Source organism: Mustela erminea, chromosome X, assembly GCF_009829155.1.
Source record: "Mustela erminea isolate mMusErm1 chromosome X, mMusErm1.Pri, whole genome shotgun sequence".
In the NCBI taxonomy this organism is placed as follows: Eukaryota; Metazoa; Chordata; class Mammalia; order Carnivora; family Mustelidae; genus Mustela; species Mustela erminea.
The window spans coordinates 26,197,649-26,222,316 of NC_045635.1; the positions used below are offsets into that span (position 1 = coordinate 26,197,649).

Below are 24,668 nucleotides of genomic sequence, written 5' to 3' on the forward strand. Positions count from 1 at the left end.
TCCAGACAAATGTTGAAGAAGTTTACCAACACTAAACAAGGTATCCATGTAACACTGAAGGGAATTCTTTGAGTAGAAAGAAAAGGCCCTAAGTAGAAGAAAACTAGGAAAAGAAAAATATTTCACAAGTCAAGGCAAACAACTAAAGGTAGTAGATTAATCAATCATTATAAAACCTGTAGGGAGATTAATAAACAAAAGCAGCAAATCAGTATTATCTAAAAAAAGTCACAAGATTCACAAAGTAAAAATATATAATATATGAAGTCATGTACGTAAAATTGGGAGGGAATAAAAATTTATGGGTTTTAGAATGGGTTCAAAGTTAAGCAACCATCAATTTAATGTAAACTGCTATATGTGATGCCTTAGAGGACATATATGAACCTAATGGTAATTATAAATCAAAATCCTATATAGATTTGTACAGATAACCAGAAAGGAATCTGCATAATACTAAACAAACAAATAAACAAATCACAAGGGAAGAGAGCAAAAGAAAGGAACAGAGAGGACAGAGAAGAGCTACCCCAAAAAACCCTGTAAAACAAGTAATTAAAAGGCAGTAAGTAATTAATAGTTACTTTATTTTTTTTTAAAGATTTTATTTATTTATTTGACAGACAGAGATCACAAGCAGGCAGAGAGGCAGGCAGAGAGAGAGGAGGAAGCAGGCTCCCTGCTGAGCAGAGAGCCCGATGTGGGGCTCGATCCCAGGACTCTGAGATCATGACCTGAGCCGAAGGCAGCGGCTTAACCCACTGAGCCACCCAGGCGCCCCTAATAGTTACTTTAAATGTAAATATTCTAATGCTCAAATTGAAAGACATAGGGTGAATGAATGGGAAAAAAGCCAGACCCAGTTATATGCTGCCTACAAGAGACTCACTTCAGACCTAAAGATAGGTGCAGATTGAAAGGCAAGTGATGGGCAATGGAAAAAAAGACAGTCTCTTCAACAAATGGTGCTGGAAAAATCAGATAGCCACATCCAGAAGAATGAAACCAGACCATTTCCTTACACTGTAAATAAAAATAGACTCTCAATGGATGAAAGACCTCAATGTGAGACAGGAATCCATCCAAATCCTTGAGGAGAACACAGGCAGCAACCTCTTCAACCTCAGCTGCAGCAACTTCTTCCTGGAAATATCACCAAAGGCAAGGGAAGCAAGGGCAAAAATGAACTATTGGGACTTCATCAGGATCAAAATCTTTTGCACAGCAAAGGAAACAGTCAACAAAACCAAAAAACAACCAACAGAACGAGAGAAGATATTTGCAAGTGACATATCAGATAAAGGACTAGTATCTAAAATCTATAAAGAACTTATCAAACTCAACACCCAAAGAACAAACAACACAATCAAGAAAAGGACAGAAGACATGAACAGACGTTTCTGCAAAGACATCCAAATGGCCAAAAAACACATGAAAAAGTGCTCCACATCACTTGGCATGAGGAAAATACAAATAAAAACCACAGTGAGATGCCACCTCACACCAGTCAGAATGGCTAAAATTAACAAGTCAGGAAGTGACAGATGTTGGCAAGGATGCAGAGAAAGGGGAACACTCCTGCACTGTTGGCGGGAACGTAAGTTGGTGCAGCCCCTCTAGAAAACAGTATGGAGGTTCCTCAAAAAATTGAAAATAGAGCTACCCTATGACTCAGCAATCAAACTAATGTAGTGATGTAGTGTAATGTGATGTAGTGTAAAGATACAAATGTAGTGATCTGAAGGGGCAGGTGTAGGCGAATGTTTATAGCAGCAATGTCTACAATAGCCAAGCTATGGAAAGAGTCTAGACGTCCATCAACAGATGAATGGATAAAGAAGAAGTGGTATGTATGTATGTATATATGTATGTATATGTAGGGGTGTGTGTATGTGTGTGTATGTATGAATACTATGCAGCCATCAAAAAACTCCGAAATCCTGCCATCTGCAATGACATGGATGGAGCTAGAGGGTATTATGCTAAGTGAAATAAGTCAATCAGAGAAAGACAATTATCATATGGTCTCTCTCATATGAGGAATTTGAGAGGCAAGGTGGGGGGTAGGGAGGGAAAAAAATGAAACAGGATGGGACAAGGGAGGGAAGCAAACCATAAGAGACTCTTAATCTCAGGAAACAAATTGAGGGTTCCTGGGGGGTGAAGGGGAGGGATAGGGTGGTTGGGTTATGGACATTAGGGTGGGTATGTGCTATGGTAAGTGCTGTGAATTGTGTAAGCCTAATGATTCAGAGACCTGTACTCCTGAAGCAAATAATACATTACATGTTAATTAAAAAAAAAAAGAAAGTAAAGTGACAGGAAAACATCTACCATGTATATGGAAGAAAAAACAAACTGGGGAAGCAATGCTTATATCAGAAAAAGCAGACTTTGAAACAAAGTCTATAACAACAAAGAAAAGTGCTACATTATGATAAAGGGAAAATCCAACAAGAAGATATAACAGTTGTCAATATTTATGCACACAGGATGGGAGCACCTACATACATAAAACATCTACTAACAGACAAAAATGGGGAAATTTTTTACTATAGTAAAAGTAGAGGACTTTAACACCCTACTTACATCAGTGGATGGATCACCCCAACAGAACACCAATAAGGAAACAGTAGTTTTGAACAACACATTAGACCAGATGGATTTAACAGATATATACAGATATTCCCTCCAAACCCAGCAGAATACACATTGTTTTCATGTGCACATGAAACATTTACTGGCATAGATCACTTGTTAGGCCACAACACAGGTCTCAACAAATTCAAGAAGACTGAAATCATCTTTTGTACCTTTACTGACAATGGCAATATGAAACCAAATATCAATTAGAAGAAAACATCTGGAAAGAACAGAAATACATGGAGGCTAAATAACAAGCTACTACACAATGAATGGGGTCAACAAAGAAAAGAGCAAATTTAAAAATATAGGAAAACAAATGAAAATGAAAACACAATGGTTCAGGGGTGCCTGGGTGGCTCAGTCAGTTAAGTGTCTCCCTTCAGCTGAGGTCTTGATCCCAGGGTCTTGGGATTGAGCCCCACATCAGACTCCCTCCTCAACAGGGAGCCTGATTCTCCCTCTGCCTGCTACTCTGCCTGCTTGCGCATGCTCTCTCTCTCTCTCTCTCTCTGTCAAATAAAAAATTAATAAATAAATAAAGTCTTAAAAAAAATAAAAGAAAACACAATGGTCCATAGTCATTGGGGTGCAGCAAAAAGAGCTCTCTAAGTTTATAATGATTCAGGCCCACCTCAAGAAACAAGAAAATCTCAAATAAACAACCTAAGATTTACACCGAAGGGGGCTAGAAACAGAACAAAGCCCAAAGCCAATAGAAGCAAGAAAATAAAGATTAGAGCACAGATAAATGAAATAGAGACTAAAAACAGTAGAAAAGATCAATTAAACCAGGAGCTGGTTTTGAAAAGATCAACAAAATTGATAAACTAAATGTTTAGTTTATCAAACTAATAATTTAGTTTATCAAATGATAAACTAAATGTCTAGACTCATCAAAAGAAAAGAATACTCAAGAAAATAAAATCAGGGCGCCTGGGTGGCTCAGTGGGTTAAGCCGCTGCCTTCGGCTCAGGTCATGATCTCAGGGTCCTGGGATCGAGTCCCGCATCGGGCTCTCTGCTCAGCAGGGAGCCTGCTTCCTTCTCTCTCTCTCTCTCTGCCTGCCTCTCAGTGTACTTGTAATTTCTCTCTGTCAAATAAAAAAAAAAAAAAAAAAGAAAAGAAAATCAGAAATGAAAGGAGAGAAATAAGAACAACCATGACTGAAATGCAAAGTATTATGAGACTACTACAAAGAATTATATGTCACTGAATTGGACAACCTAAGATAAGTGGGTAGATTTCTAGAAACATACAATCTTCCAAAAGTGAATTAGGAAGAAACAGAAAATTTTAACATATCAATTACTAGTAATGAAATCACCAGAGTAATCAAAAAAACCTCCCCAAAAACAAAAGTCCAGAAACAGATGGCTTCACAGGTGAATTCTATCAAACACATCAAAAATAGTTAATATCCATTCTTCTCAAACTATTCCAGAAAACCAAAGAGGAGGAGAAAATTCCAAATTCATTCTCTGAGACCTTATCATGATAGCAAAGCTAAAGACTATAAAAAAGAAAAACTTCAGGCCAATATCTCTGATAAACATAGACACAAAAATACTTCACAAAACATTAGCAAACTGAATTTGACAAGACGATTTTTAAAAAGTCATCCACCATGGTCAAGTAGGATTTATTCCCAGTATGCAAGGGAGGTTCAATATCCACAAATCAATCAACAGGATATATCTCATTAACAAGAGAAAGGATGGGGCGCCTGGGTGGCTCAGTCAGTTAGGCATCTGCCTTTGACTCAAGTCATGATGCAGGGGTCCTGGGATCAAGCCCTGCATTGGGTTCCCTGCTCACAGGAAGCCTGCTTCTCACTTTCCCACTCCCTCTGCTTGTTTTCCTTCTTTCACTGTCTCTCTCTCTGTGTCAAATAAATAAATAAAATCTTAAAAAAAAAAAAACAAGAGAAAGAATATGGGGCACCTGGGTGGCTCAGTCAGTTAAACATCTGCCTTCAGCTTAGGTTATGATCCCAGGGTTCTGGAACTGAGCCCCACATTGAGCTCTCTGCTCAGCAGTGTGTCTACTTCTCCCTCTGCCTCTGTGATACTACTAGCTCTCACTCTCTCAAATAAATAGAATCTTAAAAAGAAACAAAAATGAGAAAGGATAAAAGCATATGATTTTCTCAAAAAGAACAGAAAAATCATTTAACAAGACACATCTATCCATGATAAAAGCTCTCAATTAAGTAGGTTTAAGGGAACACATCTCAACAAAGTAAACACCATATATGTCAAACCCACAGCTAACATCATCCTCAATGGTGAAAAAATGAGAACTTTCCACCTAAAATCAGGTACAGCAAGATGCCTTTCAGCAGATGAATGGATAAAGATATGGTCCATATATACTATGGAGTATTATGCCTCCATCAGAAAGGATGAATACCCAACTTTTGTATCAACGTGGACTGGACTGGAAGAGATTATGCTGAGTGAAATAAGTCAAGCAGAGAGAGTCAATTATCATATGGTCTCACTTATTTGTGGAGCATGAGAAACAACATGGAGGACACTAGGACAAGGAAAGGAAAAGTGAACTGTGGTAAATCAGAGGGAGAGACAAAGCATGAGAGACTGTGGACTCTGAGAAACAAACTGAGGGTTTTGGAGGGGAGGGAGGTGGAGGGTTGTGTGAGCCTGGTGGTTTGTATTAAGGAAGGCACACATTGCATGGAGCACTGGGTGTGGTACAAAAACAATGAATTCTGGAACACTAAAAAGAAATTAAAACAATAAATACAAATTTTTTAAAAAATGATACAGCTTCGTGACAAAATGAAAAAAAATATGCTATTTGTAAATAAGGAGGCCCAATATAGCTGAGATGTGAAATCTTTCTAATAAATCTAAAAATTCAGTTGCAAAAAAAAATCAGAAACAAATAACACAGTAACATCCTTATGCTCACTCTCACCCCTTTTCTTCAACACAGTACTGGAAGTCCTAGCCATAACAATCAGACAAAAAAAGAAATAAAAGACATCCAAATTGGAAAGAAAGAAGTAAAACTGTCACTATGTACAAATGACATGATACAGAGAAAACCCTAATGATTTCATCAAAAAACTACTAGTACTGATATATGACCTTAGTGAAGTCACAAGATACAAAATACACAGAAGTCTGTTGCATTTCTATATAAAAATAACAAAGTATCAGGAAGAGAAATTAAGAAAAAAATCCCATTTACAACTACATTAAAAAGAGTAAAATACCTAGGAATAAACTTAACCAAGGAGGTGAAAGAGTAATGACTCTGTAAACTATAAAAAATGATAAAAAATTAAAGATGATACAAATGAATGTAAAGATATCACATGCTTATACACTGGTAGAATTAATATCATTAAACTGTCCATACTACTTAGAGCAATTTACACATTCAACGCAATGCCTATCAAAATACCAACAGCACTTTTCACCAGAACAAATAATCCAAAAATTTGTACGGAATCACAAAAGACCCCTAAAACCAAAGCAACCTTGAAAAAGAAGAACAAAGCTGGAGGCATCACAATTCCAGATTTTGTAATATACTACAAAGCTACAGTAATCAAAAGAATATAGGATTGACACTAAAATAGATGTGGGGCTGTGCAACAGCAGAGAGAGCCTAGAAGTAGACCTGAACTTACATGGTCTGTTAATCTACAGCAGGGGAGGTAAGAATATACAATGGGGAATAGATGGTCTGTCCAACAACGGGTGCTTGAAAATAGTACATACAAGAGCTACATGCAAAAGAATGAAAATGGATCTCTTTCTTGCATTGTACATAAAAATCAACTCAAGGAGCACCTGGTTGGCTCAGTGGGTTAGGCCTCTGCCTTTGGCTCAGGTCATGGTCTTAGGGTCCTGGGATCGAGCCCCACATCGGGCTCTCTGCTCAGCAGGGAGCCTGCTTCCCCCTCTCTCTCTGCCTGCCTCTCTGCCTACTTGTGATCTCTCTCCCTGTCAAATAAATAAATAAATAAATAATCTTTTTAAAAAGAAATCCACTCAAAGTGATTAAAGACCTAAATATGAAACCCAAGACTAAAAAACTCTTAGAAGAATATACAGGCAACAATTTCTTTGACATTGGCTGTAGAAACATTTTTCTAAATAGGTCTCCTCAGGATAGGCAAACAAAAGCAAAAATAAAGTATTGGAACTACATCAAAATAAAAAGCTTTTGCACAGTGAAGGAAACCATCAACAAAACAAAAAAGACAACCTACTGAATGGGAGAAGATACTTGCAAATGATAGATCTGATAAGGGATTAATGTCTGTAATATATAGACAACTTATAGAATTCAACACAAAAACCCCAATAATCTGATTAAAAATATGCAGAGGATGGGGCACCTGGGTGGCTCAGTAGGTTAAAGCCTCTGCCTTCGGCTCAGGTCATGATCCCAGGGTCCTGGGACCAAGCCCCGCATTGGGCTTTCTGCTCAGTGGGGAGCCTGCTTCCTCCTCTCTCTCTCTGCCTACTTGTGATCTGTCTGTCAAATAAATAAAACAAAAAAAAATTCAGAGGACCTCAAGAGATATTTTTCCAAAGAAGACCCACAGACGGTCAATAGGCACATGCAAGAATGCTCAACATTACTAACCATCAGGGAAATGTAAATCAGAACCACACTGAGATAGCACCTCACACCTGTCAGAATGACTAAAATCAAAAAGACAAGAAAGACAAAATTGGCAATGATGTGGACAAAAATGAATGCTCAAGGCGCCTGGGTGGCTCAGTGGGTTAGGCCATTGCCTTCAGCTCAGGTCATGGTCTCAGGGTCCTGGGATCGAGTCCCGCATCGGTCTCTCTGCTCAGCAGGGAGCCTGCTTCCTTCTCTGTCTCTGTCTCTCTCTCTCTCTCTCTCTGTGCCTGCCTCTCTGCCTACTTGTGATCTCTCTCTGTCAAATAAATAAATAAAATCTTTAAAAAAAATGAACCCTCAAGCACTGTCAGTGGGATTTTAAATTGATACAGTCGCTGTGGACAAGACTCCAGATGTTGCTCAAAAAATTAAAAATAGAACATATGATGCAGTAATTCTACTACCAGGTATTTATCCAAAGAAAATAAATACACTAAGTTGAAAAGAAATATACACTTCTCTGTTCATTATAACTATTTATAATAGCCAAGATTTGGAGGTAACCCATGTGTCTACTCAGAGACAAATGAAGAAGTGGTATATATATATATACAGTGGACTACTACTCAGCCATAACAAAGAATGAGATCTTGCTATTTGTGACAACAAATGAACCTAAGGGGTATTATGCTAAGTGAAATGAGTTCTATAGAGAAAAACAAATTCTGTATGATTTTACTCATATGTGGAATTTAAGACACAAAACAAAGAGGGGCGCCTGGGTAGCCCAGTTGGTTAGGCAACCGACTCTTGGTTTCAGCTCAGGGTACAATCACATGGTCCTAAGAATGAGCCCTGCACTTGCGTCTGTGCTCAATGTGGAGTCAGCTTGAGATTCTCTCTCTCACTCTTCCCCTACTCTCACTTGCACCCACTCTACTCTCTAAAATAAATAAATCTTTCTTTAAAAAAGAAAAACAAAACGAGACAAAGAATCTAAGAAACAAAACAGACTCAACTACAGAGAACCCCAGAGGGGTGGTGGACAGGAGTTGAACAAAATGGGTGACAGTTATTAAGAGGTACAAACTTCTAGTTGTAAAATAAATCATGGAGATGAAAAGTACAACATGTGGAATACAGTCAGTAAGATTATAATAATGTTGTCTGGTGAGAGGTGGGGTCTACACTTCCAATGGTGAGCACTGAGTAATGCAAAGAATTGTTGAATCATTATGTTGTACACCTAAACTAATACAATGCTGCATATTAATTATACTTCAATGATATATACATATATATAATAAAAAATAAATGAAGGCAAGAACAAGAAAAATTTTTAAAAAGGGGGTGTACCTGGCTGGTTCAGTCAGTAGAGCGACCCTTGATCTCAATGTTGTGAGTTCAAGCCCCATGTTGAATGTAAAGAGTACTTAAAAATGAAATCTTTTGGGGGCACCTGGGTGGCTCAGTGGGTTAAGCCTTTGGTTCAGGTCATGATCTCAGGGTGCTGGGATTGAGCCCCACATCGGGCTCTCTGCTCAACAGGGAGCCTGCTCCCCCCACCAACCGCATGCCTCTCCACCCACTTGTGACCTGTCAAAGAAATAAAATCTTTTTAAAAAGAGAAATTTTTTTAAAAAGAAGTTTAATTACAAAGACCTAAAGACAAAAAATGGTAAAGATAGGGAAAAATAGTTGTGCTCAAGCAATACATTGATAATGCTACAGATATACAATTTGATATTTATGAGCCATATTAAAATTGATTTCCTTGGCCAAGTAAAACTTGTAAAGAAGAGAAATTACCAACTACTTTTCAAAATGGTCAGAAATTCTCTATTTATTTTTTAAAGATTTTATTTATTTATTTGAGAGAGAGGGAGAGAGAGCATGAACAGGGGGCAGAGGCAGAGGGAGAGGCAGAAGCAGTCTCCTTGCTGAGCCAGGAGCCCAGCAGGAGGCTCCATCCAGGACCCTGGGATCAGGACCTGAGCTGAAGGCAGACAATTAACCAACTGAGCCACCCAGGTACCCAGATAATTTCTATTTAATTTATATTTATGATAGATAATGTAACCAAAGATCTCATCAACCAAATGTTACATAAAAGCATAGAATAGAAAACTGTCTTCTCCCTTCCTGCTCCTCACTGGTGTAGTTCTCACCAGTGACAACCTAATACCAGTTTTGGGAGGAGCTGTAGATGCTAGATTCACTGAAATAAAATAACATGGATCATCTATTAGTCAGGTCTATAGTTTTTGATGAATGAACTAATGAAGTGCCTATTCTTGGGACTACTACTGTTTTGTATGGTACATTAGGTAGGAGTTTTCATTTACACATTGGTACCACTTCTTCCCCATCTCCAGCATCTCGTGCTTTCTATCGTCATTCCCAACTCTGCTTCTCCAGTTCCTTCCTTCCTTCTCAAATATGTTCAGGGCTTCCCACCCTTAAAGACCCCCATCTCCTAACAAATAGCTTATTACTGGGGGGCTTGGCTGACTCAGTTGGTGTAGCATGTGATTCTTGATGTCGAGGTTTGACTTCGAGCCCCCGATGGGTGTGGAAATTGTTTAAAAATAAAATCTTTAAAAGCAAACAGTTTATAACTTAAAGAGGAAAAAAAGATAGCTTGATAGTGGAGAAACCTGTCAGACACTTACTTAAACAAGTGATCAGAGTTACCATTACCAATAGTATGTCGAACAGACAGCATGTGGCTCCTGATAAGAAAATATCCCTCAGGGGTGCCTGGGTGGCTCAGTGGGTTAGGCCTCTGCCTTCAGCTCGGGTCAAGATCCCGGAGTCCTGGGATCAAGCCCTGCATCGGGGGGGTCTCTGCTCAGCAGGGAGCCTGCTTCCCCTGCTTTCTCTCTGCCTGCCTCTCTGCCTACTTGTGATCTCTGTCTGTCAAATAAATAAATAAAATCTTTAAAAAAAATTTTAAAACAAAAAACAAAAAACATCCCTCGTGTGATATTCCCGCTCCAACTGCACACACAACTCCATCAAATCCTAAGTATCAGAGCAACCCAATATTGTAGGATATTCTATAAAATAATTGTCACAAAGCATCAGTATTATGAAAAACAAAGAAGGCAGAACTGTTCTATACTAACGAGACATGATGACTCAATGTAGTATGTAAGATCTTGAATTTGCTCCTAGACCAAGAAAATTTGTTATAAAAACATTGTGATGAAAATGAACAACACTTGAATAAGGACCATGGCTTCTGTAGTAGTACATCAAAATAATTTCCCTGATTTTGAAAATCACACTGTCTTTTGTAAGAAAATGTCTGATTCTGTCTAAGATTTATTTACTTATTTGAGAGAGAATGAGATGCACAAAGATCACAGCAGGAGAGGGAGAAGCAGACTTGTCGCTAAGCAAGGAGCCTGATGTGGGGCTTTATTCCAGGACCCTGGGATCATGAGCTGAGCTGAAGGTATATGGCTAATCAACTGAGTCACACAGGTGTCCCCAAAGGGTCCAATTCTTAGGAAGTACATACATGAACTATTTAGGGGTAAGAAGTATAGTATCATTAACAGACTTCCAAACATGCTTCATTTACTTTCATTCTGTAAGAAACAACTTAAGCAAAAATTCCTGCCAGTGATGAGCTACCCAGTTCAACCACCTTAAACATAAACTTTGGATAAAAGTCAGAAGTAAACACCTGTATTTATTAGTAGATCTATCTTAGCCCAAGTAAAAAAGAAAGAGAGAGAGAAAGAAAGAGAGGAAGGAAGGAATATAGCGCAGAAGGAAGGAAGGGAAAAAAAGAAAGAGAAGCATGTATTGCATTCAACATATAAAGTTATAATTGCACAATTTTTTATTTTTGGAGCCAACAGTTAATGGTGAAATAATAGTCCAGATTGGTGGTTTGAACTCTGCGTCAGATTTTAACATAAAGTTTTGCTGATAGGAGGTTAAAAGTAGCAGTTTAAATTAGTGAGAGAGAAAGTATTTTGTTCAATAAGTTGACCTTAAGTTCTTTAAATGTCATGGCATGACTTTTATAATTTTATCCAAAAATAATGTTCTCATCTTGTCTTATCCAACTGCCTTTCACTTCTCTCCCACCTGCTCTCCCTTCCTTGCCCACATTCAGGTGAAAAGGGGGACCAGAGTATTAAAGTCATTTAAAATCCAATGACTTGTTTTTATGCTGGAAAGGGAATGTGTTAAGATAAAAGCTTATCAGGGAATTCTTAAGCTTCAGAATTCAGAAATATTTGCATGATGTTGTTAATATTTTTCAAGCCTTGGATTTTCAAACATTTGAAAAAAGATGTAGACTTTCCCCAGAGAAAAAATTACAGATGCATGCACATATTCCCATCAAACACACTCTCACCCACATCCATATACTCACACACAGACACTATTAGACACATTTGCATGTATTTGCACTTACACACATTAACAAAAACTCTTGTAAATTCATATGTTTTTATAAAGAACTATATATTTCTGATTTCTGTTCAGAGAATCAGAATAAAAATTTTATTTTACCAGAGGTCAGTAAAATATGACCTGTGGGAAAAATCCAGCCCAGTGGCTGATTTTATCAATGAAATTTTATTGGAATACAGCCTAACTCAATTATCTTGTGTATTATTTATGGCTGCTTTCATGGTGTAATTACAGAGTAGATAAAGGACTGTATGACCCACAAAGCCTAAAGTACTTGCAATCTAGCCATTTAAAGAAAAAGTTAGCCGAATCTAGTATATATGCTGGTGAAGCAAGCCCAAAATTAGCCAAATCTAGAAAAAAAAATCTTTATGTGTGGGGAAACAGAAAGTTCAATTTGTAACCTATTCTTAAGAATGCTCTGACAGCATTGTGAACTGAAAAAAACCATTTTTTGCCAAAAGATCCTACAATGATGGATAATGTGCAAGAAAATTATAAAATAAGGTTTTACATCTGCATATACCATATACTGCAAGTGAGATTTCTATACAGATTCTACTGAAGCTGCCCCAAGTGACAGGAGACAGAGCTCCACCCACTGATCAAGAAGCCATGAGGGAGGCTAATATGCACTCAGGGTCAAGGTTCTCTAGGAGGGGAAGGAGAATAAAAAACAAAATAAATTGGAATAAAAGATGACTTAAAGTAAAAAAAAAAATTGTCACTTATGAAAAAAGATTCAAACTTCTATCCTATGTTACCAAAAAGTCAGAGTCTGAACTTATACTGCCAAGCCAAAATATTAACATGATCAAATCCACTTGCTATACAGAGAGGTATTTCCACAATGAAGAGAGAATTCACAATTAGATAGCATCACATACAGCCCATAAAGGAGGAGCAGCACCCAGAAATTTAATAGAAAAATGTACACCAAAAACAATAACATATCTAGGAAGAAACTTAACCAAAGAGGTAAAAGAACTGTACTCTGAAACTTACACAACACGGATGAAAGAAATTGAAGATAACATAAAGAAATGGAAAAATACTCCATGTTCTTCAGTTGGGAGAATAAATATTTTTATTTTATTTTTATTTTCTTAAAGGTTTTTTTTTTAGTTATTTGACAGAGAGAGAGAAAGAGAGAGCGCACAAGCAGGGGGTGGTGGCAGAGGGAGAAGGAGAAGCAGGTTCCCCACTGAGCACGGAGCTCAATGCTGGGCTGGATCCCAGGACCCTAGGATCATGACCTGAGCCAAAGGCAGATGCTTCACAGACTGAGCCACCCAGGTGTTCCAGAAGAACAAATATAGTTAAAATGTCTATGCCCCCCTCAGATTGTTTTTCTGAGGGGTTTGAAGTGGCAGGGGGGTGGGAGTTTGGGGGAACCAGGTCATGGGTATTAGAGAGGGCACGGATTGCATGGAGCACTGGGTGTGGTGCAAAAATAATGAATACTGTTATGCTGAAAATAAATAAAAAATAAATTTAAAAAAAAGTCTATGCCCCCTACAGATTTAATGCAACCCCTGTCAAAATATCAACAGCATTTCTCACAGAACTAGAGCACACAACCCTAAAATTTATATGGAACCAAAAAAGACCTCAAATAGCCCAAGTGATCTTGAAAAAGATAAAAACTGGAGGTCTCACAGTTTCAGGCTTTACATTATATTACAAAGCTATAATAATTAAGAGTATAGTAGTAGCCAGAAAACAGGCACATAGATCAACAGAACAGAACAGAAAGCTCAGAAATAAACCCACAATTATATGGTCAATTAATCTTCTAAATGAGGAATGAATGTCTGACGAGTAGCAAAAGAGTCTCTTCAACAAATGTGTTGGGAAAACTGGCCAGCAACATGCCCAAGAATGAAACTGGACCACCTTCTTTCAGTGTACACAAAAATAAACTCAAAATGAATTAAGAACTTAGGTCTGACAAACCATAAGTGACTCTTAATCTCACAAAACAAACTGAGGGTTGGGGGGTGTGAAAGAGGGGGGGTGGGGTTATGGACACTGGGGAGGGTATGTGCTATGGTGAGTTCTGTGAAGTGTGTAAACCTGGCGATTCACAGACCTGTACCCCTGGGGGTAAAAATACATTATATGTTTATAGAAAATAAAAAATAATTTTTTTAAAAAAGAACTTACGTCTGAGATGTGAGACTATAAAAATCCTTGAAAAGAGTACAGGCAGTGATCTCTGACATTGGCTGTAGCAACATTTTTCTAGATATGCCTCCTGAGGCAAGGGAAATAAAAGCAAAAATAAACTATTGGGACTACAGCAGATAAAAAGCTTATGAACAGCAAAGGAAACAGTCCACAAAGCTGAATAATAACCTACTGAATGAGAGGAGATACTTGCAAATGATGTATCTGATAAATGGATAGTATATAACATAGATATATTTAAAGAATAGATATATTTAAAGATATATTCTACAACTCAACACCCCAAACCAAATAATCCAGTTAAAAAATGGGCAGAAGATAACATTTTTAAAGAAGACATGTAGATGGCCAACAGACACATGAAAATATGCTCAACATCACTCATAACCAGGAAAATGCATATCAAAACCACAACGAGAACCACCTCATCCCTGTTAGAAGGACTAAAAACAAAAATCAAGGAAACACATGTGCTGCTGACAATATGGAGGAAAAGAATACTTGGTGGCTGTTGGTAGGAATATGAAGTGATGCGGCCACTGTGAAAAACAGTATGAAATTTCCTTACAGAATTAAAAACAGAAATATTTTATGATCTGGTAATCACGCCATTGGATATTTACCCACCCCCCGCCCGCCAAATGCAAAAACATTAATTTAAAAGGATACATGCACTCCTACATTTATTGTAGCATTATTTACAATAGCCAAATTATGGAAGCAGCCAGTGTCCATAGATAGATGAATGAATAAAGAGGTGTGTATGTACATATGTGTGTGTGTGTGTGTGTGCATATATATACACATGGATTATTATTCAACCATAAAAGAATGAAATCTTGCCATTTGCAACAACATGGATGGAGCTAGAGAGTATAATGCTAAGTGAAAGAAGCTGGAGAAGGATAAATACCATATAACTACCAATGGGTAGAATTTATTATTTTTAAAAGATTTTTCTTATTTATTTATTTGTCAGAAAGAGAGAGAGAGAGCATGCACAAGAAGGGGGAGCAGCAGGGTCCCTGCTGAGCAAGGAGACCAATGCAGGACTCGATCCCAGGACCCAGGCAACACAACCCGAGCCGAAGGCAGATGCTTAAGCCATCTGACTGAGCCACCCAGATGTCCCATGGGTAGAATTTAAGAAACAAAATGAACAGGAAAAAAAAAAGAGAGAGAGAGACAAACCAAGAAACAAACTCTTAACTATACGGAGCCAACTGATAGTTACCAGAGTGGAGGTGGGTGGGGGAGATGGAGGGAAATAGGTGATGGGATCAAAAAGTATGGAAAAAAAAAGTATGCTTATCGTTATGAGCACTGAGTGATGTACAGAATTGTTGAACCACTCACTATATTGTATACCTGAAACTAATTTAACACTATGTGCTAAACATGCTGGAATTAAAAACTTTTAAAAAAGTAAGTGGTTCATAATCAATGAATCTTGGGACACTGAAAAAAAAGTAACAAAATCTGAAGACTCTACAATGACTTAGCTTACAAACCTAAAACAGATAAAATATATTGGAAAGTTAGACACCAGGAAAACTGGCAAGGAGATGGGTAATGTAACCATTAGAATGTCTGAAAGTTAAAATACAGCTTTTCTAAGTTAAAAATTCAGCAGAATACTTAGAAGAAAAAAGGCAAAACTGCAGAATATATTTATAACCTATGGAAAGTAAATAAGTAGCACTGGATCAACTGACCTCAACGACAGCCCATGGGGTTCCCCCCAGATTCATTTAGATTTATTCAACATACAACATTGCATAAGTTTAAGGTGTGTATATATTGATTTTATCCATTTATATATTGCAACACAGTTACCACAGTATTATTAGCTGGTGGTTCCATCAAATCTAATAACTACCATTTCTAAAAGAATATTAAAAATAGGGGAAAAAAGAGATAAGAGACACCAAAATAGAATGGAGAATTACAGTATAAATTCAAAAAATGAAATAAGAAATTTTCGATAGAAAGTATTGAAAGAAATAATAATAATTTTCTGGAACTTTTGAAAAATATTAATCCTCACATTAAGGAAGCTTAAGCTATTCTCTACATAAATATACAGATAGGGAGATACATGTATCTCTCTCTCTCTCTCTCTCTCCCCCTCTCCATACACATGCACTCACGTGTGCACACACAACACACACACACACAGGTGAACTCCCAATATGTACACTGTAGTAAAAAAAGGGAGAAAATCAAAGCAAAGAATATTAAAGCAGAGTGAAAGGGTAGTAATTCTAAACATGACATGACAAAAATTTAGGTTGATATCAGGATTCAAGTTCACAATGCAAACCAATTTCTAGAGAACACTTTCCATGTGCTCAGTAATAACAATTTAGGTGTTCATATGCCATTAAGGTATCATTCCAGACTGAGGGGGAAAAAAAGCATTTCTAGACAAAAGAATGCACAAGAAAGTTTACTACTGGTAAACTATGGTAGAAAGTATTACACATGGTTTATGTTAAGACAAAACTAAGCCTAGAATGAAAACAAAAAATTTAAGAGGAAATGGTGATAGAACAAGTAATACATTTTTTTAAAAATTATTTAATTGAAAATTACTCTGCTATTTCTAAATAGGCAGTAGCTTCAAAATAATAAAGTTCATCAACAAATAGAAAATGAGAGTCAAGATGGCGGAGAAGTAGCAGGCTGAGACTGCTTCAGCTAGCCGGAGATCAGCTAGATAGCTTATCTAAAGATTGCAAACACCTGAAAATCCATCGGCAGATCGAAGAGAAGAAGAACAGCAATTCTGGAAACAGAAAAACAACCACTTTCTGAAAGGTAGGACCGGCGGAGAAGTGAATCCAAAGCGACGGGAAGATAGACCCCGGGGGGAGGGGCCAGCTCCCGGCAAGCGGCGGAGCAACCGCGCACAAAATCAGGACTTTTAAAAGTCTGTTCCGCTGAGGGACATCGCTCCAGAGGCTAAACCGGGGCGAAGCCCACGCGGGTTCAGCGTGGCCTCAGGTCCCGCAGGGTCACAGAAGGATCGGGGGTGTCTGAGTGTCGCAGACCTTGCGGGTATTGGAACAGGAAAGCCGGCTACAGAGACAGAGCCGACAGTAAGATCACAGCTCGGTGTTACCTTGAACCGGTCGCAGGCTCGGTGAGCTCGGAGCGCAGCCGGAGGTCAGGCAGACGGGAGTAACTGGGCGCTGTTCTCTGAGGGCGCACTAAGGAGTGCGGCCCTGGGCTCTCGGCTCCTCCGGGCCGGAGACCAGGAGGCCGCCATTTGTATTCCCGTCCTCCGGAACTCTACGGAAAGCGCTCAGGGAACAAAAGCTCCTGAAAGCAAACCCGAGCGGATTACTCACCCCGGCCCCGGGTAAGGGCGGTGTAATTCCGCCTGGGGCAAAGACACTTGAGAATCACTACAACAGGCCCCTCCCCCAGAAGATCAACAAGAAATCCAGCCGAGACCAAGTTCACCTACCAAGGAGTGCGGTTTCAATACCAAGGAGAGCAGCAGAATTCCAGAAAAGGAGAAAGCCAAGCACGGAACTCATGGCTTTTTCCCTGTGATTTTTTTTTTTTAGTCTTGCAGTTAATTTAATTTTTTTTTCTTTTTCATTTTTTGTTTTTTTTATTCTCGCCTTCGGGTAAAAATTTTTTTTTTTAACTGTTACCTTTTTCTTTTTTAACGATTTTTTACTAGTTTATCTAATATATATATTTTTTCTTTTTTACATTTTTCTTAGGTGTTTTTTTTTTAAATTCTTTTCTTTTCCTTTTTTTTTTTCTTTCTTCCTTTTTGAACCTCTTTTTATCCCCTTTCTCCCCGCTCACGATTTTGGATCTCTTCTAATTTGGTTAAAGCATTTTTTCCTGGGGTTGTTGCCACCCTTTTAGTATTTTACTTGCCCCTTCATATACTCTTATCTAGACAAAATGACAAGACGGAAAAATTCAACACAAAAAAAAGAACAAGAGGCAGTACCGAAGGCTAGGGACCTAATCAATACAGACATTGGTAATATGTCAGATCTAGAGTTCAGAATGACAATTCTCAAGGTTCTAGCTGGGCTCGAAAAAGGCATGGAAGATATTAGAGAAACCCTCTCGAGAGATATAAAAGCCCTTTCTGGAGAAATAAAAGAACTAAAATCTAACCAAGTTGAAATCAAAAAAGCTATTAATGAGGTGCAATCAAAAATGGAGGCTCTCACTGCTAGGATAAATGAGGCAGAAGAAAGAATTAGTGATATAGAAGACCAAATGACAGAGAATAAAGAAGCTGAGCAAAAGAGGGACAAACAGCTACTGGACCACGAGGGGAGAATTCGAGAGATAAGTGACACCATAAGACGAAACAACATTAGAATAATTGGGATTCCAGAAGAAGAAGAAAGAGAGAGGGGAGCAGAAGGTATACTGGAGAGAATTATTGGGGAGAATTTCCCCAATATGGCAAAGGGAACGAGCATCAAAATTCAGGAGGTTCAGAGAACGCCCCTCAAAATCAATAAGAATAGACCCACACCCCGTCACCTAATAGTAAAATTTACAAGTCTCAGTGACAAAGAGAAAATCCTGAAAGCAGCCCGGGAAAAGAAGTCTGTAACATACAATGGTAAAAATATTAGATTGGCAGCTGACTTATCCACAGAGACCTGGCAGGCCAGAAAGAGCTGGCATGATATTTTCAGAGCACTAAACGAGAAAAACATGCAGCCAAGAATACTATATCCAGCTAGGCTATCATTGAAAATAGAAGGAGAGATTAAAAGCTTCCAGGACAAACAAAAACTGAAAGAATTTGCAAATACCAAACCAGCTCTACAGGAAATATTGAAAGGGGTCCTCTAAGCAAAGAGAGAGCCTACAAGTGGTAGATCAGAAAGGAACAGAGACCATATACAGTAACAGTCAACTTACAGGCAATACAATGGCACTAAATTCATATCTCTCAATAGTTACCCTGAATGTTAATGGGCTAAATGCCCCTGTCAAAAGACACAGGGTATCAGAATGGATAAAAAAACAAAACCCATCTATATGTTGCCTCCAAGAAACTCATTTTAAGCCCGAAGACACCTCCAGATTTAAAGTGAGGGGGTGGAAAAGAATTTACCATGCTAATGGACATCAGAAGAAAGCAGGAGTGGCAATCCTTATATCAGATCAATTATATTTTAAGCCAAAGACTATAATAAGAGATGAGGAAGGACACTATATCATACTCAAAGGGTCTGTCCAACAAGAAGATTTAACAATTTTAAATATCTATGCCCCCAACGTGGGAGCAGCCAACTATATAAACCAATTAATAACAAAATCAAAGAAACACATCAACAATAATACAATAATAGTAGGGGACTTTAACACTCCCCTCACTGAAATGGACAGATCATCCAAGCAAAAGATCAGCAAGGAAATAAAGGCCTTAAACGACACACTGGACCAGATGGACATCACAGATATATTCAGAATATTTCATCCCAAAGCAACAGAATACACATTCTTCTCTAGTGCACATGGAACATTCTCCAGAATAGATCACATCCTCGGTCCTAAATCAGGACTCAACCGGTATCAAAAGATTGGGATCATTCCCTGCATATTTTCAGACCACAATGCTCTAAAGCTAGAACTCAACCACAAAAGGAAGTTTGGAAAGAACCTAAATACATGGAGACTAAACAGCATCCTTCTAAAGAATGAATGGGTCAACCGGGAAATTAAAGAAGAATTGAAAAAAATCATGGAAACAAATGATAATGAAAATACAACGGTTCAAAATCTGTGGGACACAACAAAGGCAGTCCTGAGAGGAAAATATATAGCGGTACAAGCCTTTCTCAAGAAACAAGAAAGGTCTCAGGTACACAACCTAACCCTACACCTAAAGGAGCTGGAGAAAGAACAAGAAAGAATCCCTAAGCCCAGCAGGAGAAGAGAAATCATAAAGATCAGAGCAGAAATCAATGAAATAGAAACCAAAAAAACAATAGAACAAATCAATGAAACTAGGAGCTGGTTCTTTGAAAGAATTAATAAAATTGATAAACCCCTGGCCCGACTTATCAAAAAGAAAAGAGAAAGGACCCAAATAAATAAAATCATGAATGAAAGAGGAGAGATCACAACTAACACCAAAGAAATACAAACTATTATAAGAACATACTATGTGCAACTCTACGCCAATAAATTTGACAATCTGGAAGAAATGGATGCATTCCTAGAAACATATAAACTACCACAACTGAACCAGGAAGAAATAGAAAGCCTGAACAGACCCACAACCAGTAAGGAGATTGAAACAGTCATTAAAAATCTCCAAACAAACAAAAGCCCAGGGCCAGATGGCTTCCCGGGGGAATTCTACCAAACATTTAAAGAAGAACTAATTCCTATTCTCCTGAAACTGTTCCAAAAAATAGAAATGGAAGGAAAACTTCCAAACTCATTTTATGAGGCCAGCATCACCTTGATCCCAAAACCAGACAAGGATCCCACCAAAAAAGAGAGCTATAGACCAATATCCTTGATGAACACAGATGCGAAAATACTCAACAAAATACTAGCCAATAGGATTCAACAGTACATTAAAAAGATTATTCACCACGACCAAGTGGGATTTATTCCAGGGCTGCAAGGTTGGTTCAACATCCGCAAATCAGTCAATGTGATACAACACATCAATAAAAGAAAGAACAAGAACCATATGATACTCTCAATAGATGCTGAAAAAGCATTTGACAAAGTACAGCATCCCTTCCTGATCAAAACTCTTCAAAGTGTAGGGATAGAGGGCACATACCTCAATATCATCAAAGCCATCTATGAAAAACCCACCACAGATATCATTCTCAATGGAGAAAAACTGAAAGCTTTTCCGCTAAGGTCAGGAACACGGCAGGGATGTCCATTATCACCACTGCTATTCAACATAGTACTAGAGGTCCTAGCCTCAGCAATCAGACAACAAAAGGAAATTAAAGGCATCCAAATCGGCAAAGAAGAAGTCAAATTATCACTCTTCGCAGATGATATGATACTATATGTGGAAAACCCAAAAGACTCCACTCCAAAACTGCTAGAACTTATACAGGAATTCAGTAAAGTGTCAGGATATAAAATCAATGCACAGAAATCAGTTGCATTTCTCTACACCAACAGCAAGACAGAAGAAAGAGAAATTAACGAGTCAATCCCATTTACAATTGCACCTAAAACCATAAGATACCTAGGAATAAACCTAACCAAAGAGACACAGAATCTATACTCAGAAAACTATAAAGTACTCATGAAAGAAATTGAGGAAGGCACAAAGAAATGGAAAAATGTTCCATGCTCCTGGATTGGAAGAATAAATATTGTGAAAATGTCTATGCTACCTAAAGCAATCTACACATTTAATGCAATTCCTATCAAAGTACCATCCATCTTTTTCAAAGAAATGGAACAAATAATGCTAAAATTTATATGGAACCAGAAAAGACCTCGAATAGCCAAAGGGATATTGAAAAAGAAAGCCAACGTTGGTGGCATCACAATTCCGGACTTCAAGCTCTATTACAAAGCTGTCATCATCAAGACAGCATGGTACTGGCACAAAAACAGACACATAGATCAATGGAACAGAATAGAGAGCCCAGAAATAGACCCTCAACTCTATGGTCAACTAATCTTCGACAAAGCAGGAAAGAATGTCCAATGGAAAAAAGACAGCCTCTTCAATAAATGGTGCTGGGAAAATTGGACAGCCACATGCAGAAAAATGAAATTGGACCATTTCCTTACACCACACACAAAAATAGACTCAAAATGGATGAAGGACCTCAATGTGCGAAAGGAATCCATCAAAATCCTTGAGGAGAACACAGGCAGCAACCTCTTTGACCTCAACCGCAGCAACATCTTCCTAGGAACAACGCAAAAGGCAAGGGAAGCAAGGGCAAAAATAAACTATTGGGATTTCATCAAGATCAAAAGCTTTTGCACAGCAAAGGAAACAGTTAACAAAATCAAAAGACAACTGACAGAATGGGAGAAGATATTTGCAAATGACATATCAGATAAAGGACTAGTGTCCAGAATCTATAAAGAACTTAGCAAACTCAACACCCAAAGAACAAATAATCCAATCAAGAAATGGGCAGAGGACATGAACAGACATTTCTGCAAAGAAGACATCCAGATGGCCAACAGACACATGAAAAAGTGCTCCACATCACTCGGCATCAGGGAAATACAAATCAAAACCACAGTAAGATACCACCTCACACCAGTCAAAATGGCTGAAATTAACAAGTCAGGAAATGACAGATGCTGGCGAGGATGCGGAGAAAGGGGAACCCTCCTACACTGTTGGTGGGAATGCAAGCTGGTGCAGCCACTCTGGAAAACAGCATGGAGGTTCCTCAAAATGTTGAAAATAGAACTGCCCTATGACCCAGCAATTGCACTATTGGGTATTTACCCTAAGGATACAAACGTAGTGATCCAAAGGGGCACATGCACCCGAATGTTTATAGCAGCAATGTCCACAATAGCCAAACTATGGAAAGAACCTAGATGTCCATCAACAGATGAATGGATCAAGAAGATGTGGTATATATACACAATGAAATACTATGCAGCCATCAAAAGAAATGAAATCTTGCCTTTTGCGACAACATGGATGGAACTAGAGCGTATCATGCTTAGCGAAATAAGTCAAGCAGAGAAAGACAACTATCATATGATCTCCCTGATATGAGGAAGTGGTGATGCAACATGGGGGCTTAAGTGGGTAGGAGAAGAATCAATGAAACAAGATGGGATTGGGAGGGAGACAAACCATAAGTGACTCTTAATCTCACAAAACAAACTGAGGGTTGCTGGGGGGAGGGGGTTTGGGAGAAGGGGGTGGGATTATGGACATTGGGGAGGGTATGTGCTTTGGTGAGTGCTGTGAAGTGTGTAAACCTGGTGATTCACAGACCTGTACCCCTGGGGATAAAAATATATGTTTATAAAAAATAAAAAATTAAAAAAAAAACAAATAGAAAATGAAAATTCCAAAGAGGAATGGATAAGAATAGGAACAAAGATAATTGTTGAAGAGGAGTCAGAGCACATATATTGACCCGTATCCATCTTTAGATCCATTTAAAAATGAGGGTCATGAAATGTGGGGTGCCTGGGTGGCTCAGTTGGTTGAGCATCTGCCTTAGGCTGAGGTCATGAAATATACTTGTCACAGCCAAGAAATCTGGGGATGTATGAGTGAACTGGGGACACAGAGCACAGTGGGTAACAGAATTAAATCTATTTATGGGAGAATAAGAGATGGTGGACACTTCCTTACTGATGAAGCCAAGGAGGACATTGCCAGATAGGTAATCTGAAAAGGCTCCTGGATCCAGCTTGGAAAAAAGCAAAACAGGCAGAAAGCTTGGGAGGGGGTAGCAAGGATTGAGAGTGGTTTATAGGAAGTCCAAATACGGAGCAAATGGAGTAAGTGACACCCCTCCCCTCACACTCTTGGTCCTGTATCCTGTATTTGGCCATGTTAGATTACACAGAGGACAGAGATTAAGTGGTGAAGACTGTACCCAGGTCAGTGGAGAACTACAGGCCTCAACAGAAATTTACCACATTTCCTGAAAGAATTAGAGATCCTTTGGTAGATGCTTTGGTAGATGCTGGTTCCAGAATTTAAAATATTTTCTTATTGCTACACACATGATGCAAATCAGCAGCAGAGTAAGGAATGACCAAGAAGAACTAATAACACAAAAGGAGTGAAAACAATTAGAATTGCAGAATTCAAGAGAAAATTTAAACATTTCAAATTCATATTTTCAGAATGACTCAAGAATGTATTGTTTACATAAAGCCAGAATATTACAAAAAATGAACTACAAAAAAAAAAAAGAAGGGGGTGGGGAAGAGAGTTTTAAAATTGTATGCTCATTATGTAAATAAAAAGTTTTTAAACATTAAAAAATGCAAAAAAGAAGGAAATTTTATTCAGAGTTTAAAAAAACTAAGAGCGATTAATTTTGAGAGAAAAGCAGCTTCATGCAGCCTTCCAATAGTGTCCATATACGAATGGCATGGATTTGAGCTGTGGAGAAGGAGAAATACCTACAGCAGGAAGAGAAGTCATTTATAAAAGCTGAGAGGGGGAAAAAACCACAAATTTCACAATAAACTATTCAGTGCCCTTGAGAATAGGTGGAAAATGTAACTAAATAAATCTTCCCCTTCATACATAACTTTGAAATGCAGAGCATTAAGTTTCTAGAGAGAAAGTATAGACCTGCATCAGATTTTCACCAGAGTGGAATGTACAAATAAAATTGTGCCATATCTTTAACATTTTGTTGTAAAATACTATTTGGAACCTAAAATTCTCTCTCTACCAAGACAACCAGACAGAAATTTTACCTACTATGTTTTCTCTCCTCCTGTGTCTTCCACGCTTTTCCTCCCTGCCTGCCACTCTCCCTATCTTCATTTCTTTTTGAGGATGTTGTTTGAACATATTAATAAGAGAAATATAAGTTAAAAGTAAAATAAAAGAAGGCTATACCCACAATAGTGAAGTTCACCTAGAATTCCAGCAAAACGGAAATAATAACTTGGTATGAGCACTAAGGACACCTTGAAATACAACATTAAAATAAGAACTTAAGCTGAGTGACATCTAAAGAAATAATAGTCTTGAGGAAAAGGAACTGATTAGATACCAAAAAATATGTATGGAATAAACAGTCCATTTTAAAGAAAGCTCACATTACTTCAGTCAGTAAGGACAG

At 38.2% G+C, this 24,668-nt stretch overlaps 1 long non-coding RNA gene across 1 annotated transcript; it reads right to left on the minus strand.

Annotated features, from left to right (window-relative positions):
- Positions 1-2,747: 2,747 nt before the first annotated feature.
- On the minus strand, positions 2,748-20,639 carry LOC116583694. Its single transcript, XR_004282840.1, has 3 exons — positions 20,628-20,639; positions 14,258-14,261; positions 2,748-2,804 (listed from the first exon to the last, which is right to left on the minus strand). It is a non-coding gene; the product is annotated as an uncharacterized LOC116583694 (long non-coding RNA).
- Positions 20,640-24,668: the final 4,029 nt, after the last annotated feature.